Source organism: Toxorhynchites rutilus, chromosome 3 (assembly GCF_029784135.1).
Source record: "Toxorhynchites rutilus septentrionalis strain SRP chromosome 3, ASM2978413v1, whole genome shotgun sequence".
In the NCBI taxonomy this organism is placed as follows: domain Eukaryota; kingdom Metazoa; phylum Arthropoda; class Insecta; order Diptera; family Culicidae; genus Toxorhynchites; species Toxorhynchites rutilus.
This window is the reverse complement of record NC_073746.1, coordinates 257,777,504-257,792,762: the sequence shown is the minus strand read 5'-3', so window position 1 is coordinate 257,792,762 and position 15,259 is coordinate 257,777,504. Positions and strand designations below refer to the sequence as shown.

The following is a 15,259-nucleotide window of genomic DNA, read 5'->3' as shown; positions in this document are numbered from 1 at the left end:
TTGTTTTCTTTGTGCGAAACTTAGAACTTGTTCATTTCCTGTACTTGTGAATAGCACACCTTCGATACTTTTAGTTGCCATTCGTATTTGCTCTCGTGCGCATCGGCTCTGTTCTGATGCAACAAGCTCACAGCTTTGTTGACGGTTTTGACCGGAAGTCGAGAAATGATTTTTCATAAACGGTCATTCTCGCGATGTTTCATTTTTATCGCTGCAACTGTGTGCATCTGTTAGACGAGTGTTTGATGCTTGTTGAATGGCGATGCACGGAAGATGCCTCTAGTTAGATACTCAGTGCAAATATATAATCCGCCATTTTGTAGAGGCAGCCATCTACTAGTCAAGCTCTTTCATTTGATACCCATATTGATGTGGTTGTAAAAAAAAATATATACATGGCGCCATTTTGTTGTAGCGGCCATTTTGAATTTGTATTTTTCATAAACAACTGTGTTCTACTAGTCAAGCTAGTAAAGTCCATATTGATTATCCAATATGGAATTATTATACAAATTGTTCATAATTTACGATCTAAAAATAAAAAGAATCAAAAATGAAATACTCCGGATAATCGAGTCTAGAATTCCGAATATTCAAATCCCGGATAATCGAGTCTCCAGATAATCGTGTACGACCTGTATTACGTTGACATATAATATCTGCAGATCACATCATATCCGAATAGTAATTAAAATATTTATATATTAAGTACGTTGTCTTTAACCCTTTAACGGATACTGGCAACTATATTCCCACCAATAAAAATATTCTTTTGCTGCTCTTGGAATATTATTTTAATATTTTACCTAGCCAAAACCTTCTAAAGGTATCTGGAAATACCACAATTTTTTTGGGCTGCTAAAGATGTACGATATTATTTTAGGAGTCATTTCTATGTAACAAAACCACGATTTTAGAGCGCCGGCAGGAAATTCTGTTTAAATTCGTTGAAAATGCAACAAGTTGAAAAGTTTTTCACTGTAAACGTACTAATTAGGATCTACTGTGTAAGATGATGCACTTTTTTCAATCAAATAAATGGTGTATTTGATGAAAAATTCAAATTTTATTTTTTTCCTTTGAAACTCTATATAAAAAAACAGGTTTTTTTGCTGCACTAGAAATATTGCTGCATTGAAATATTGCAAATATAACCAAAGGCCAATAAAGTGAAGTGTTTTTTTGGGGGTTAGACCTACTGAATTATATCGTTAGATGAACAGGAATGAATTGACGTTCATGTTATTATTTGATTGTTATTTATCAACTTGTTATGTAGTTCAGAAATGCATCAAAAAAGGCTACGCGCAGCTTTCAAATTATGTCTATGATACATATTATTTATTATATTATTCTATAATTTCCTAAAATATTGACTCAGACCACTTTCATAAATATGGGCATACATATGAAATTGACACAAAAAAAATCCAAAATACGACAAATATAATTTACCCCAATGTTTCACACAGGGGACATAGCTCAGTGGTAGAGCGCTCGCTTCGCATGTGAGAAGTCCCGGGTTCAATCCCCGGTGTCTCCATTTGTGTTTTTTTTGTTTTTGTGTATCGGATATTATTTTCCTTCAAATACCTACATAGCAAGCTGCAATCTTTTTTTTCGAAGTTAATATATGGTCATATTTCTTAGGATATTCTCTTTTTGTACAGATTGTGTAAGAGATTATTTGACGATATTTTATAATCAAGCTTCAGTTATGCGGTCTTCAAATGAATTTGATGTTATTTTATATTCGGGTTTGTGACATTCTATTTCTCGTTTTCGATGTCAGAAATGAAGGTGAATAAATTCAAAATACAAGATTTTTTTTGTAATAAATGATATCGTTACTTTCAATCGCACTCCTGCAATGTACTCATGCTAGCAAATTTGATGACTGGTCGATGTTTATTGTTGAAGTCTCCGGAATAGTCTGGCATTCCGCAACAATAAATAAACAATAAACGCAATGTTCAGTTCAGTTCTCTAATCAAAATATCTGATATCACTGCCGCAGCCATTATTCTCCCACATCTCAAGAGCAATCTTTACGTCGATTCCGCATACAAACGGTCCGTCATTGCCGTTAGGGATATGAGGTCGTTCGCTGCTAGCGAAAATTGGCGACGAATAACAAACGACGGCGTTGGTGGTGGTGGTGGTGGTAGTGACGACAGAGGGTGGTATGTAAAAGCACACACAGGTCCATACAGAATATTTTAGACGATTTTCTCGGTCGAGGTTTTCTTGTGAGCCATCACAGTTTTCCCTCGGTATCGGTCGTGAACGGTTGTCGGTAAGGTGCGTGCGTGCAAGCGTGCGTGCGAACGAGCGTTTTCTTTTCCATTTCCCGGTTGTGTCTGTTCCTTCCTTTCGTTCAGTGCGGGTACCAGGCGAAAAGGGGACACCGATTTCTAAGTTTTCATCCAAATCGACACCCACGTTTTTGGATCTTTTCGCGAGAATTCACTGCAGGATGCTTTGGTTCTAAAATAAAGCCGATTTGTCGATAAAACGTAAAGTGAAAAAAATATATGAGTGTATTGAAATTTTTCATTATTATACCAACTTATTGACTATCGTCAAGTGTATTGAGTCTTTGAATCTGCAAGAAGAAAATCTGGAAAATCTGTTTCCGCGATCAAAATGATGATTCTGTTTGTGATAAAGTTAGATATGAGGAGAAAAACAGTGGTCTATCAATAGTGGATAAGGTAGATTAACATCTCTCGCATTGGTAATACATACATTGCTGCTCGTCCACTCCGGTTATTGTTTTTTGCTCGTCAATTGTTATTATATGCTAATAAAAAGCGAACATTTGAAACCGGGCCAGTGTTATTTTTCTATTTATCTGAGCACGACACTTAGGGGTTTTTTTCGTACGTGTCGTTTTTTTGCGCATTATCGCCGCTGCACTGAAACCAACATTTTCGGGAAGAATTCTCACAACTACAGCCATTTGATCCACGGATAGTATAGATGGCGGGAAAAACTCTCGACCCAGCATCGCCACTGTGGGGGTGGCCGGGCGGTTTAGAGTAAAGGCGATACACACAGTCTCTTCCATTCAGTGCCACACGATGCAGCGAGAGTTTTTCCTAGTTTCATCTCACTCGAGCATCATTTGTTGATAGTGTGGGGAACGGCTGTATAACAACTATACCTCTACCAGTACGCGAGTCGGAAAACTCGGAAAATTGAACAACAAAACGGAAAATGCCCGTGATGCTGTTATGGCTGCTGCTTTTATGATTTCAAACGATGACATACACATAACGTACGATTCGTTTCGGCTCGGAAGCGACTGTAGAAAAGCTGGATGGCAGAAAATAGCACTAGGAACTAGAGCATCAAGGGATTCCGTGCGGTGCATGAATTGTTGAAATTTTGTCTCGTTTCGCTATGAAAAATATGTTTCCATCTAAGCCATTATTTGGATTGCCAGATTTCGAAACAATCGGTATAACTGGCGGAGATCATGAATAAAATTAGGAACATTTTGGAGTATGACATCGCGTAATGTTATGGTTCAAACTAACTGAAAACAATGAGATGCAATATGTTTGGAATACATTAATGGGAATAATTTTTGTTGACCATAAGCCGAATAATTTAATGAAGGATATTATTTGAGCTTAGTCAGTTTGTTCAAAACAAACAACGCAATTAGTTAGAACGAATTCATTCCTATTTTTTAAGTTGTGTTTTATTTGTAGTTTGAGCTAATTTGAGCACCTTTTATTTCTCTGAAACTTTAAAATTGAATTTTCTGTTATGACATTTTGGTGAAACAAACCATTTTTTTTATTAAATCGTTTATTTTTACAGGCTCAGTTACATAAGTTTAAAGGAGCCAAACTCCTATCTGTATTGTTACAAGTATATATAAACATTTTTCATTAATTCTAGTGTTAATGAAGTAGAGAACCGATTACTCGCGGTTTGCTCGAGTTTAGAAGGGTGGCATTTTTTTCAGGAAAAGGAAGGGATATAAGGATATGTTGACAATGTTCACACTCACATTCGCACTCACATTCATCATACTCAATTCTTAAGCCTATCTTATATCTAATACGTATTTACATTTCACCTTATTCTATTGTTAGTAAGAAGGGATTTGCTTTCTCGCGAAGGAAAAGGAAAAGAAGAATATAAGGATATAAGGACAATCACACACGAAGATCGATAACTTTTAGGAAGACATATATTTGGGACATGTAATCAAGGTCTAACCGAGCCAACACATCTCTCACCGGCACATTGGGCTGTCTTCCTCTGGCCCGAAGAGAGTTTTCTAAATTCGATCTGGCAACAAGATACACCTCGCACGACCAAACAACGTGTTCGATGTCGTGGTAACCTTGGCCACAAGCACAGATATTGCCATCGGCAAGATTAAAACGAAAGAGTAGCGCGTCTAACGAACAGTGATTGGACATGAGTCGAGAGAAGGTGCGAATAAAGTCCCGACTCAAGTCCAGACTTTTGAACCATGGTTTGAGGCTAACCTTAGGGATAATCGAGTGAAGCCACCGACCCAATTCATTTTCGTTCCACTTACGTTGCCAGTTAGCGATGGTATTTTTACGGACTAAAGAATAAAATTCATTGAAGGCGATTTGACGCTGATAAATATCGCCTTCAATTGCACCTACCTTTGCCAATGAGTCAGCCCTCTCATTACCCGGAATTGATCAATGTGAAGGGACCCAGACAAAGGTAATGACATAACAGCGTCTGGTTAAAGCACTCAAAATTTCACGTATTCTCTCAAGGAAGTACGGCGAGTGCTTTTCCGGCCTCACTGAACGGATAGCTTCGACAGAGCTAAGACTATCCGTTACAATGTAATAGTGTTCAACAGGTCGTGAGGCGACGCTGTCCAGCGCCCAGTGTATCGCTGCCAATTCAGCAATATACACTGAGCAAGGATTCTGAAGACTGTGGGAGGTGCAAAACAAACCATTGAGAATGATAAAAAATGGGTGTTTGATAAAATTGGACATTAAATTAAATTCACTGGCTATCAGGATTGCCACATTCAATTCTGTAAAATTTTCTGAAAAAATCAGTACATCTGTATTTTTAGCCAAAAAATTTGTATCGGAGAGTTAAGGGAAAAAAATTAAAATAAAGGTTTATTTTCACTTTGGACTCATTTTTCTTATTTATGGGTTGTTAAAGTTGTGTCAATAGGAATGTTTTTCGCCTCTGAATTGTGAAACAATGATTTACATGGTTTGGTTGTACTTTGCCTTAAATTTTTTCTTCAACTTCATTTTTGACGCTCCTCCTTCCGCCTATACATAGTTCTTCGCTCTCAAAATAGAGTCCATATTTAGTTGTGGGAACCAACCGATTTCCGGACTTTGTTTTGTACAGCAAAAATATTCGCTCAATACATACTGATGAATGTCATCAAATGTCTTTTTTTTCCAATTCATTTATTTGTAAGGCTCAATCGCATAAGCTTTGCGGAGCCGCAAAACATGTCTTACAAACGACCAATGGATACAAAAATTTCTCATCACGCCTTTTTACATCCAATAGCTGGGGTCAAGTTATATCCGAGTCACTCAGTTTTTTCCCTCTTATTATTCGACTTGAGTAGCCTAAATTCGTAATCCAGGCCTTGTCTATTACCTGTTTAAACGAATTGAGGAAATTTTAGCATCAAATCATTAAGGTTTGGTAGCTTGAAGAAATTTTGAGGGTTTATCAAGGCAGCAACTATGTTTCACCAATGCAATATAGAAGTCACGACAAATCGATTTGAAGATCAACTTCCTAGCTGCACCCAATATTTCTTCAGCTTTTTGTGCATCGATACCAACGCGGATGGTTGCGTTGCAAGCTTCTTCAGAAAGTCTTCAAAATCTTTCACATCAAGGTCAGCATCAACGAATCGTTGCACATAGCTCTCCAAACATAAGTTACCCAACATGATCAACAATAACAATCTTCTCTCATTATAAAGTTCACAAAATTGAGAAATTCCTGATTGAAAGAAGCGATTGACATTATTGATGAGCGGTAGAACATAGTTTAGGAACAGTATAATCGGTTTAGTCATAGGGTCGTATAAATGAGTCAATATACGATTGGCGGATTGATAATGGTCATACATAACTTGGAATGAAAAAAATAGTTTAAGCTCTTCAAATCGCTCAAGATTTCGCTTAATAACTGCCTTCAACAAAAGCCATCTCATTGCGCTGCGTCCAACTTTTTTATACATCAAGGTATCTATGTATGCACAGTGATAAATTTAATATTTAAAATTGAATTTTAAACAAATCTGTAAATTCTGTATTTTTGCTGAAAATCTGTAATTCTGTATATACAGATTATGTATCTGAAATTTGGCAAAAAAATCTGTAAAATACAGAATATTCTGTATATGTGGCAACCCTGCTGGCTATTCACCATAGACGCAAATACTTTATTAATCGCTTCACGGTCCAATATTCAATGTTTTGAATATGTTTCGAATGCAAACAATTTGTTGGTCCCTTTGTACGTTCAATGGATATTTCTTTTGGGCATACTGAAAATCAAGGTCTCCAAAATATACTGTTTGATATTCTGCCACGCTTTCAAGATGACCGCTCGCCCAGCTGGGATTCTTCAGATATTTTCGATAAATTTTGATCGATAATGCGGACTGGCGTTGTCTTGTTAAAATGCGATTTTTTTTGGGTTTTAATTTGTAGATTTTCATAATCTGAATGTAATCTTATGAGTCTATCTTACAAAATGTAAACGCCAAATCAAGTTTCCCTTTAGGTTTAAATCCAAGCCAAACCATTAGAGAATATCCTACAAAATTGTACTTGAAAAGGCTCTCCAGTTCCTTCCGTAGATTTCGTCAGTTTCCTGTAAAGCCCAAATCGAACTTATTGTCATTGAATCAGATCATCTGCACTTCAAAAACTGGAAACCGAACGATAAGAAATTGAACGTAAACTTAAAATCAACGATCATACCATTTCGCACTGATCATGTTGCGTATGGCGAACTCCAAACGTTTCTGTTGGTTCACTGTAGTAAGATTTGACTGATTTGACAAATTTTTGACTGAATTTTTTTGAGGCTGTCAGGCAGTATAGTGACATTTGAGTCAAGTTCCACAATATTCCGCTTGTCCCTCGTAGCCCCGGGGTGCTCGATTTTACCATATACAGATAGCGAAGAGGGAAGGGGTGCAACCAGAGATGCCAACCTTCCTGATTTTTCAGGATTTCCCAGACTTTTTGACACGCTACCTGATATCCTGACAAACACTTAACTTTGCCTGATTTGAAATGATCCTGATTTTTCCTAATTTTATACTTTTTACTTTATTAGAATGCAAATTATCCGTAATAAATATACGACGTTTTCCTGGGTGGTAATGAGAATTGTCATAATAGCCTATATAAAAAAGTTCTGAAGTCTGCATTAGTATAATGTTTAATCCTTTTTTGTTTATTATTTGTATATTTCGATGCGATTCGCTTTATCGAAGATACCCTGTCGACATCTCTTAAACTCTAACAGATTAGCACGCCTAAAGGCAGTTTCAAATCGTTATATTTTAAATGAAAATAATTACTTGTTGTTTTTTGAATACTTAAAACACGTAGTCCCAATTCTTACGCTACAAATGCCTATACATTTCCTGCTATTTTCACAAAAACTCATCATCATTAACATAATCTTTTGAAATTGATCTCGAAGCTGAACTTATTCATTATTTTCTACTAATCAAACAGTCGATAAATTCCCACAACTACTGCTTGCAACAAATTAAGGAACTACCAGAATGAGTAAATGAGATAGCCGTCGTGTTCCATCAGAGCAACGCTAAACTTCATGTCTTCTTGACAACATGACAATTTACTTTGGAGTCTGGCTGGAATGTGTTATCCTACCAACTAAACTAATCGGATATTGCACCTTCACAGGTTAAGGTCACTGCGAAATTCTCTCATCTCATCTCAATTTGACACTATGGACAGCATAGAAAATACCTTCCTTTTATATATAGAACTATTATCGACGAGAAAGCAAACATATTTTGAGAGGATAAAATTTTTAAGCTGTGCGAAAGATGGCGAAAGATCGTGAAAACTGGTTTTGAATTTGAATTTTGAAATTTGAATAAATGTACGTCTGCCTATAAAAATCATGCGTTTGTGTTTCCAAAAATCGGTTCGAACTTTCCGGACAACACAATATGAGCTATCCTGATTTCTTCTGATTTTTATTTTCATTTTCCCTGATTTTCGAAAATAATAGTTGGCAACCCTGGGTGCAACCATACACTTCTACCCCGGGTGCGAAATCTTCACTCGACGCTACTGTATCTAACACTGCAAGCAAGTTTCTAATGTGAGTTATTAACTCAAAAGAAAGTTTTTGAAAAGAATGTTCACCAAGTGTTTTGATTCGGTTTGTTCATGATACTCACTACTACCCGTCTATGGCGCTACGTACAGTTGAAATTGACAAGCCATGTGCAACGGCGAAACAAGTGGGTACAGATACAGCGATTGTACCGATTTGCTTGCATGGTTCTAGCCCTGTACATTATAACAGATATACAATTTTCGTGTTTACTATAGTGTTCAGCTGAAAATCTACCAGGATTTGTAAGTGTTCCTCGAAATTTTTGGCGTGGCTGAGAGAGAGATATGAGAGATAAAATGAAAACCTAAAAACAGAACATGACAATGAAAGATTTCGAATGCCACGGACTTCCAAACCCTGGGGAAATGCAATACAAATACAAATGCAAATACATGGATGGAAGGATGGAAGTATTTTCAAGGAGGAGTCTAATTGGTCGATAGCTCTTTGAAGTAGAAGGATCCAACATTTTTCTTTTCCGGGTATCGGGATCACTTTTGTCAACTTCCAACTCGAGGGGAATTGCCCAAGTGATGGACATCTGTTGAAGACATTCATACAAGTTGTTACTGAGATGTTTCAACTCAATGTTAAATATACTATCGGAGCCGGGGGGCTTCATATTCTTATTCCGAGTATAACCGGAATAAACTTTTCGGCCGAGGTGATTTCATTCTCTTGAGGTGCAGAATGGATATTGTCAATAGCCCTCACGGTATCATTCACCGAAGTTCAAATGGACTTGTAATGTTCTGGCCAAGATTGTGTGAACTAGCGAAATGGTTGCCAATTGCATTAGCCTTTTCGGCAGGTGTTATCAATCGTTCAGAATTATCATGTTGAAGAAGAGAAGAAATAGGAATCTTGAGCATTTCAGCGAGCCTCCAAAATGACTTGGAGTTGTTCGGAAGTTTGCTAATATCTTTTGCAATTTTTTGTTACGTAGTTCAATCATTCTGGCCTGGATAACCTTGGACTTCACTGATTATACTGCCGTTTCCTCTCTCGAATTCCAGTACGTTGGTACTGCCTTCGATGAAGGTTCCGATGTCTAATTAAGTGTTTAGTAATGGAATCAATTTGAACAGAGTCACTCACCTGAATCATTTCTGAGATGTGGTTTTGGCGAAACTCAATTACTGCAGTTTGAATAGAGCTGACTGTTGCTTCTATATCTTCGGGAGATTGAAGAGACTGATCGAGATCAATGTTGTTGTCGATTAGCTGCTGGAATTCCATCCAATTCGCACGATGATAGTCCCGCTTGCATTGTGGCCTCCTCACTACGACATCCACTCCCAATTCAACCATCACTGGGAAGTGATCCGAGCTCAACTCGTTAAGTGCAATAGAATCACCGATGTGTCGATCCAGGTTGGTAATAAAGAACTAAACGATGGAATGTACTCTTAAACGAGCAGGTATTCCAATTAATTATCCTGAGAGATGACAAATTCATGGATGTAATAAAAATGTAACATGACTTGCCCTTGTTCTTGTATGTTGCGACAGCATCTAGTCTGTCGATCTAGTTCAAAAAAACATGTTTGCAAGTTTTTGCATATTGTAAAGATCCTCAGTTGAAGAAGAATGAGGTGAAGAAGCTGGCTTAGGTGGTAACCCAATAGCTGCAACCTTACTATCTCCTAACTCGGTTGCTCCTTTTTTGGCTGTTCACTAGAAGAGGTCGTTTGGGGGCGACCTGTAGGAAGTGGAAGAGGAAAAAGAATAGGTATTGGACGAGAAGTTATCGAAAGAAACTGTTTTTCCGGCAACTTCGGGACCTTCTTCCTGTTCTGGTGAGTTTTATCCGTAGCTTACTTCCGGATGCGCTTAAAATCCGTACGTTTTGTACAGCTATGGCTGGTGACTTGGTGAGCCACAGTGTACGCATATGCGAGATTCATCATCTGTAAGGCTGCAAGTGCTCGTTGAATGCTTTCCCCATTATCGTTTCCTCAAGTGCAGATAGGTGGTTAATGAAACGCAGGTAGACAATCTGAAAACAGAAAAAATAGCATTAAAAATCAGAAATAAATGGAGCTCCAAACAAGACCGTCTCTGTAAATTTGGTTAAACAAGACGCTCAAATATTTGGTTTGGCTTGAAAGCTTCAATTGTACACCTCCCAACTAAAGGGATACAAACTTATATCTTCTTTCCCTAGTAAATGGAATAATGACTGTTTTTGAAGGATTAAAACTGAGACTTCCCAAGTTGAGTGTGTAACCAATCTAACGACTTCGTATTATGAATTAGTCTGGTTAAAGGGTGTGTCACATCAAATTGCATCACGGAAAAAACGCTGTAGAAATTCGCCCAGTAGACCGATCCTTTTGAAAATTTTAGACAGTAAAATATAAACTATTAAACAACTTTTGGCATTTTCTTTTTATTCATACTTCGAGCCCAAGCCTGTATGCTCGCACCTTCCTCTTCACCCCGTCCATAAGGTTCTGTACAACGTCAGGTTGTAGTTTTTTTTGAACAGAAATCCATTTTCTCTTGAAGTCCGCCTCCGATTTGACAACTTTTGGGTTCTTCCGGAGGGCCTGCTTCATAATCGCCCAATATTTCTCTATTGGGCGAAGCTCCGGCGCGTTCATTACCTTTGGCACAAGGTGACCCCGTTGGCTTCGTACCACTCCAACACGTCCTTTGAATAGTGGCACGAAGCGAGATCCGGCCAGAAGATGGTCGGGCCCTCGTGCTGCTTCAATAGTGGTAGTAAGCGCTTCTGTAGGCACTCCTTAAGGTAAACCTGCCCGTTTACCGTGCCGGTCATCATGAAGGGGGCGCTCCGCTTTCCGCAAGAGCAGATCGCTTGCCACACCATGTACTTTTTGGCAAACTTGGATAGTTTCTGCTTGCGAATCTCCTCCGGAACGCTGAATTTGTCCTCTGCGGAGAAGAACAACAGGCCCGACAGCTGACGAAAGTCCGCTTTGACGTAGGTTTCGTCGTCCATTACTAGGCAATTCGGCTTCGTCAGCATTTCGGTGTACAACTTCCGGGCTCGCGTCTTCCCCACCATGTTTTGCCTTTCGTCGCGGTTAGGAGCCTTCTGAACCTTGTATGTACGCAGGCCCTCCCGCTGCTTGGTCCGCTGGACGAATGAACTTGACAAATTCAGCTTATTGGCGACATCCCGGACCGAACTTCTCGGATCACGTCTAAACTGCTTAACTACGCGCTTGTGATCTTTTTCACTGACGGAGCATCCATTTTTGCAGTTCTTCACCTTCCGGTCGATGGTTAGGTTCTCGAAGTATCGTTTTAGTACTCTGCTGACCGTGGATTGGACGATTCCCAGCATCTTACCGATGTCCCGATGTGACAACTAATTCACGACGCTCTTTTTCGTTCGACGATATTTTTCCAAATTTACGAAAAATTGACAATGAAGCATGGCCAACGTGATCTATACACTCTTATCTGATTATAAGCGAAAGCTGAAGATATAATTCCTAAAAATTAAATTTCTACAGCGTTTTTTCCGTGATGCAATTTGATGCGACACACCCTTTATTAAGAAGATCATTGTCAACTAGAGACAAAGGAGACTGAATTCCTCCTTGTAGGCAACCTCTTGTAAGTTTCGTCATTAGAGTAGATCCTCCTTATTTGGATGTTATTAGTCGGTTGGTTAGCATATCATGTATCCAGAATGAATTGGCAAATACTTCCTGAAGATCAAGAAAAGCTGTAAGTGTAATTTCATTAGTGTCGAAAGATTTCCCAATTTCTGAAATCACCGTGTGAAAAGCTGTTTCAGTCGATTTACATGATTTGTAGCTAAATTGAAATTTGTTCAGTGGTCTTCTGTTCAAATATGATTATTTGATATGATTTTTTCCATCACATCATAGATGTTAAATTAACTAGGATATACACTATGGTGGCAATGGATGCATGGGAAAAATTTCATCATCGAATTTCAAAAACCGAACATGTATATTTTGTTTATTGGTCCAAAAAAATTATCTGTGAAAAGTTTCAGCTCAATCGGACATAATTTAAGGGTCCAAATTTCATCATCGAATTTCAAAAACCGAACATGTACATTTTGTTTATTGGTCCAAAAAAATTATCTGTGAAAAGTTTCAGCTCAATCGGACATAATTTAAGGGTGCCTCAAAGCGCTCAAAACATTGATTTTTTTATTCTCGAAAATCTTCCAAGAACCGACATTTTGTTTATTGGTCCAAAAAATGACCTGTGCAAAATTTCATCTCAATCGGTCGTTCGTGGATCAAAAAATCAAAACTTTGAGCGCTTTGAGGCACCTCTAAATCATGTCTGATTGAGCTGAAATTCTGCACAGGTCATTTTTTTTGAACAAATAAACAAAATGTACATGGTCGGTTCTTCAAATATGTTAATTATTTTTGTACCTTCATTGCTTCTCAGGCTAAATCCCTAAAGGTCGATTTTCGTCCAAAAATTTTTTTTCGAGATGACACCAGATCTCGACGTTTTATGCATTTTTAAGTCATTTGGCATCGAAAAAAAAAATCGATTTTCCAAATTTCCTCTACTCTCTCCTTGGAAGATTTTCGAGGATCAAAACATCAAAACTTTGAGCGATTTGAGACACCCCTAAATCATGTTCGATTGAGCTGAAACTTTGCACAGATCATTTTTTGTGCCAATAAACAAAATGTACATGGTCGGTTTTTGAAATTTGACATGACCATTTTTGCTGCCACCCTAATATACACCTTCGAAGTCTTTCTGTCACGTTTTCCAGCCTTGGGAAGAAATATGGCCTGAACTTATCGCCATTTACCAGGAATTTAGCCTAGTACCAAGCTAGCTCTCCATCAGAAAAGGAATAGTAGTATTCTTCTATTTTATTGTAACAGCACTAGATTAATCCCATCTGGACCTGGAGATCAGGCATCTTGCATTGTGGACCTGTGCGTGTTCAGAAGTCATTTGGATTGAACATGGGAAGTATGTATTCATCATGATACTAAGGGTTTCGAGTGAATCGATTGTAAATTGACCTTTTTTCATATTACCAAGTCCATTGCACAATGGTCCAGGAGATGCATTTAAGTGGAAATTAGCATTTAGACCTTGACAGTTATTCTCTAGACAAAAACTGTCTTAGACAAAGTTGTTACTCATGATAGAGCGCTCGTTTTTATGTTGTCAAAAAGTGGGTGACCAAAGTTGTCGATGAAATATAACTTTCTTATCATTACAGATAGAGGTAAACATAGTTCGACAATGTTGTAGCTTCAATTAACAAATGAAAAGAGCTTTTTTTTTTGGAAGAAATCTCAATAGCTTTGAGTAAAGTTGAGATATTGACAAGTTCTGCATCGAAAAATGTTTGTATTAGTAAGCTCTAAAAGTCTTTCGAAGACAGTTTGCATGTAAAATTTGAAACATAAAAATTAGAGCAAAAAAACAGTTTTTTTCATGGTGACCCTAACGTAACTTAGAAATAGGCGCTATATCGGTTATTTCAAGAGATAGAGAAAAACTTTGTTCTACAAAGATGTCTCAAATAATTGGAGCTACAACATTGTCGAACTATGCTTATCTCTATTTATAAAAATAAGAAATTTATATTTTTTAATTCATCGAAAATTTTGGTCACCCTATTTTTTAAAACATAAAAGCGAGCGCTCTATCATGAGTAACAACTTTGTCGAAGACAGTTTTTGTCTAGAAAATAACTGTCGAGCTCTAAATGCTAATTTCCACTTAAATGCATCTCCTGGACCATTGTGCATTGGTTTGGTTCTTTGAATGAGCTTCATGAAGTCTTACAATTTTTTCTATTCCACCAAGAAGCTCTATTGTTTTCCTCTTCAGTGGACAATCTGTGGACGAAATACTATTCAACGGCATTTCAATTCGAGTGTAATGTGAAGTGCCGCTTCATAGTAAAATCTTGTTGCCACCTTCAATTACCGAAGCTCAAAAGAACAGTGAGTGGGTGAAGTTTGGCTATCGTTGGTGACATGAGAACATGAAATCGTTAAAGAACTGAATTCTATTTCGAAGTGGCATCAAGTGGTTCGAAGATTGAATGAGGTGCTAGCAGGAGCATCATATTTGCGTGAACGGATAGGAAATAAAATTGGCTGAAACTGAACATTTACACTTTCATACTTTTTAAATAATAGTTTTCTTTATGTTTTTCTTTATTTTCACTTGAGCATCGCAGAGTCTTATTCAATCATGTAAAGGTCCACAGAATTTCTTAACATTTTGTCATACTCTGATCTGAAGACTCTGAAGATGTTCCAAAGAGTTACCTTTACATGCAATATTAGTTAATGGCTGTACGAGAAATTCCCAAACAAACACACTCAACTTTCGCAATATTCTGCGGGAATGTTTTTCTCCTCACTTTTTACATTCTTGTTATTGGAAAGAATAACAATAACAGGTTAGTCTCAGCAGTTCCGATTACCAAAAATAAAATATCGTATTGCCTAAGTTTTAAGCTGTTTTCTATAACAATCAAAGTACTTTACACTATATTTCATAAGCACCATACAAACTTATGAGTTATGGAGGCTGTTGCTGGTATCATCAGCCCAATAGATTCAAAAAGTCATAAAGTGTGCGTTAAAATCACAGAAAATAAGGTTGTTCGATTAAAACGATTGTTTGCTATAAGATGAATCAGTTTGATAATTTTTAGAGAAATCTAAGACTAGGATAAAACACCATAGTAAACAATCAAATCAAATAGAAATGTGAAGACATAGCTTAAATCCAAACTATCGCAAATGTCGTAAACATCTGTTTACAGGTAATAAATGCCCACGAAAAATACTGTAGGCAATAACAATCGGACGGAGTCCGTTGACGATTTACAATATATTGTCTGATATATCCA

General features: G+C 37.5%; 1 protein-coding gene, 1 long non-coding RNA gene and 1 other non-coding gene across 15 annotated transcripts in view; 2 read left to right on the top strand and 1 right to left on the bottom strand.

Annotated features, from left to right (window-relative positions):
- Nucleotides 1–1,172: 1,172 nt before the first annotated feature.
- On the bottom strand, nucleotides 1,173–2,936 carry LOC129777559 (uncharacterized). Its single transcript, XR_008743258.1, has 3 exons — nucleotides 2,749–2,936; nucleotides 2,566–2,655; nucleotides 1,173–2,487 (listed from the first exon to the last, which is right to left on the bottom strand). It is a non-coding gene; the product is annotated as an uncharacterized LOC129777559 (long non-coding RNA).
- Trnaa-cgc (transfer RNA alanine (anticodon CGC)) lies at nucleotides 1,472–1,543 on the top strand. The gene has a single exon. It is a non-coding gene; the product is annotated as a tRNA-Ala (tRNA).
- LOC129777557 (uncharacterized) overlaps nucleotides 2,252–15,259 on the top strand; it is a 44,328-nt gene continuing 31,320 nt past the window's right edge. For 6 of the 13 annotated variants that reach the window (XM_055783905.1, XM_055783903.1, XM_055783898.1 and 3 more), the window contains exon 1: nucleotides 2,258–2,714. The gene's annotated coding sequence lies outside the window, so the exon portion shown is untranslated. Of the gene's footprint in view, nucleotides 2,738–15,259 lie in introns of all 13 variants that reach the window. The other 7 variants (XM_055783901.1, XM_055783894.1, XM_055783897.1 and 4 more) reach the window with 4 other exon arrangements.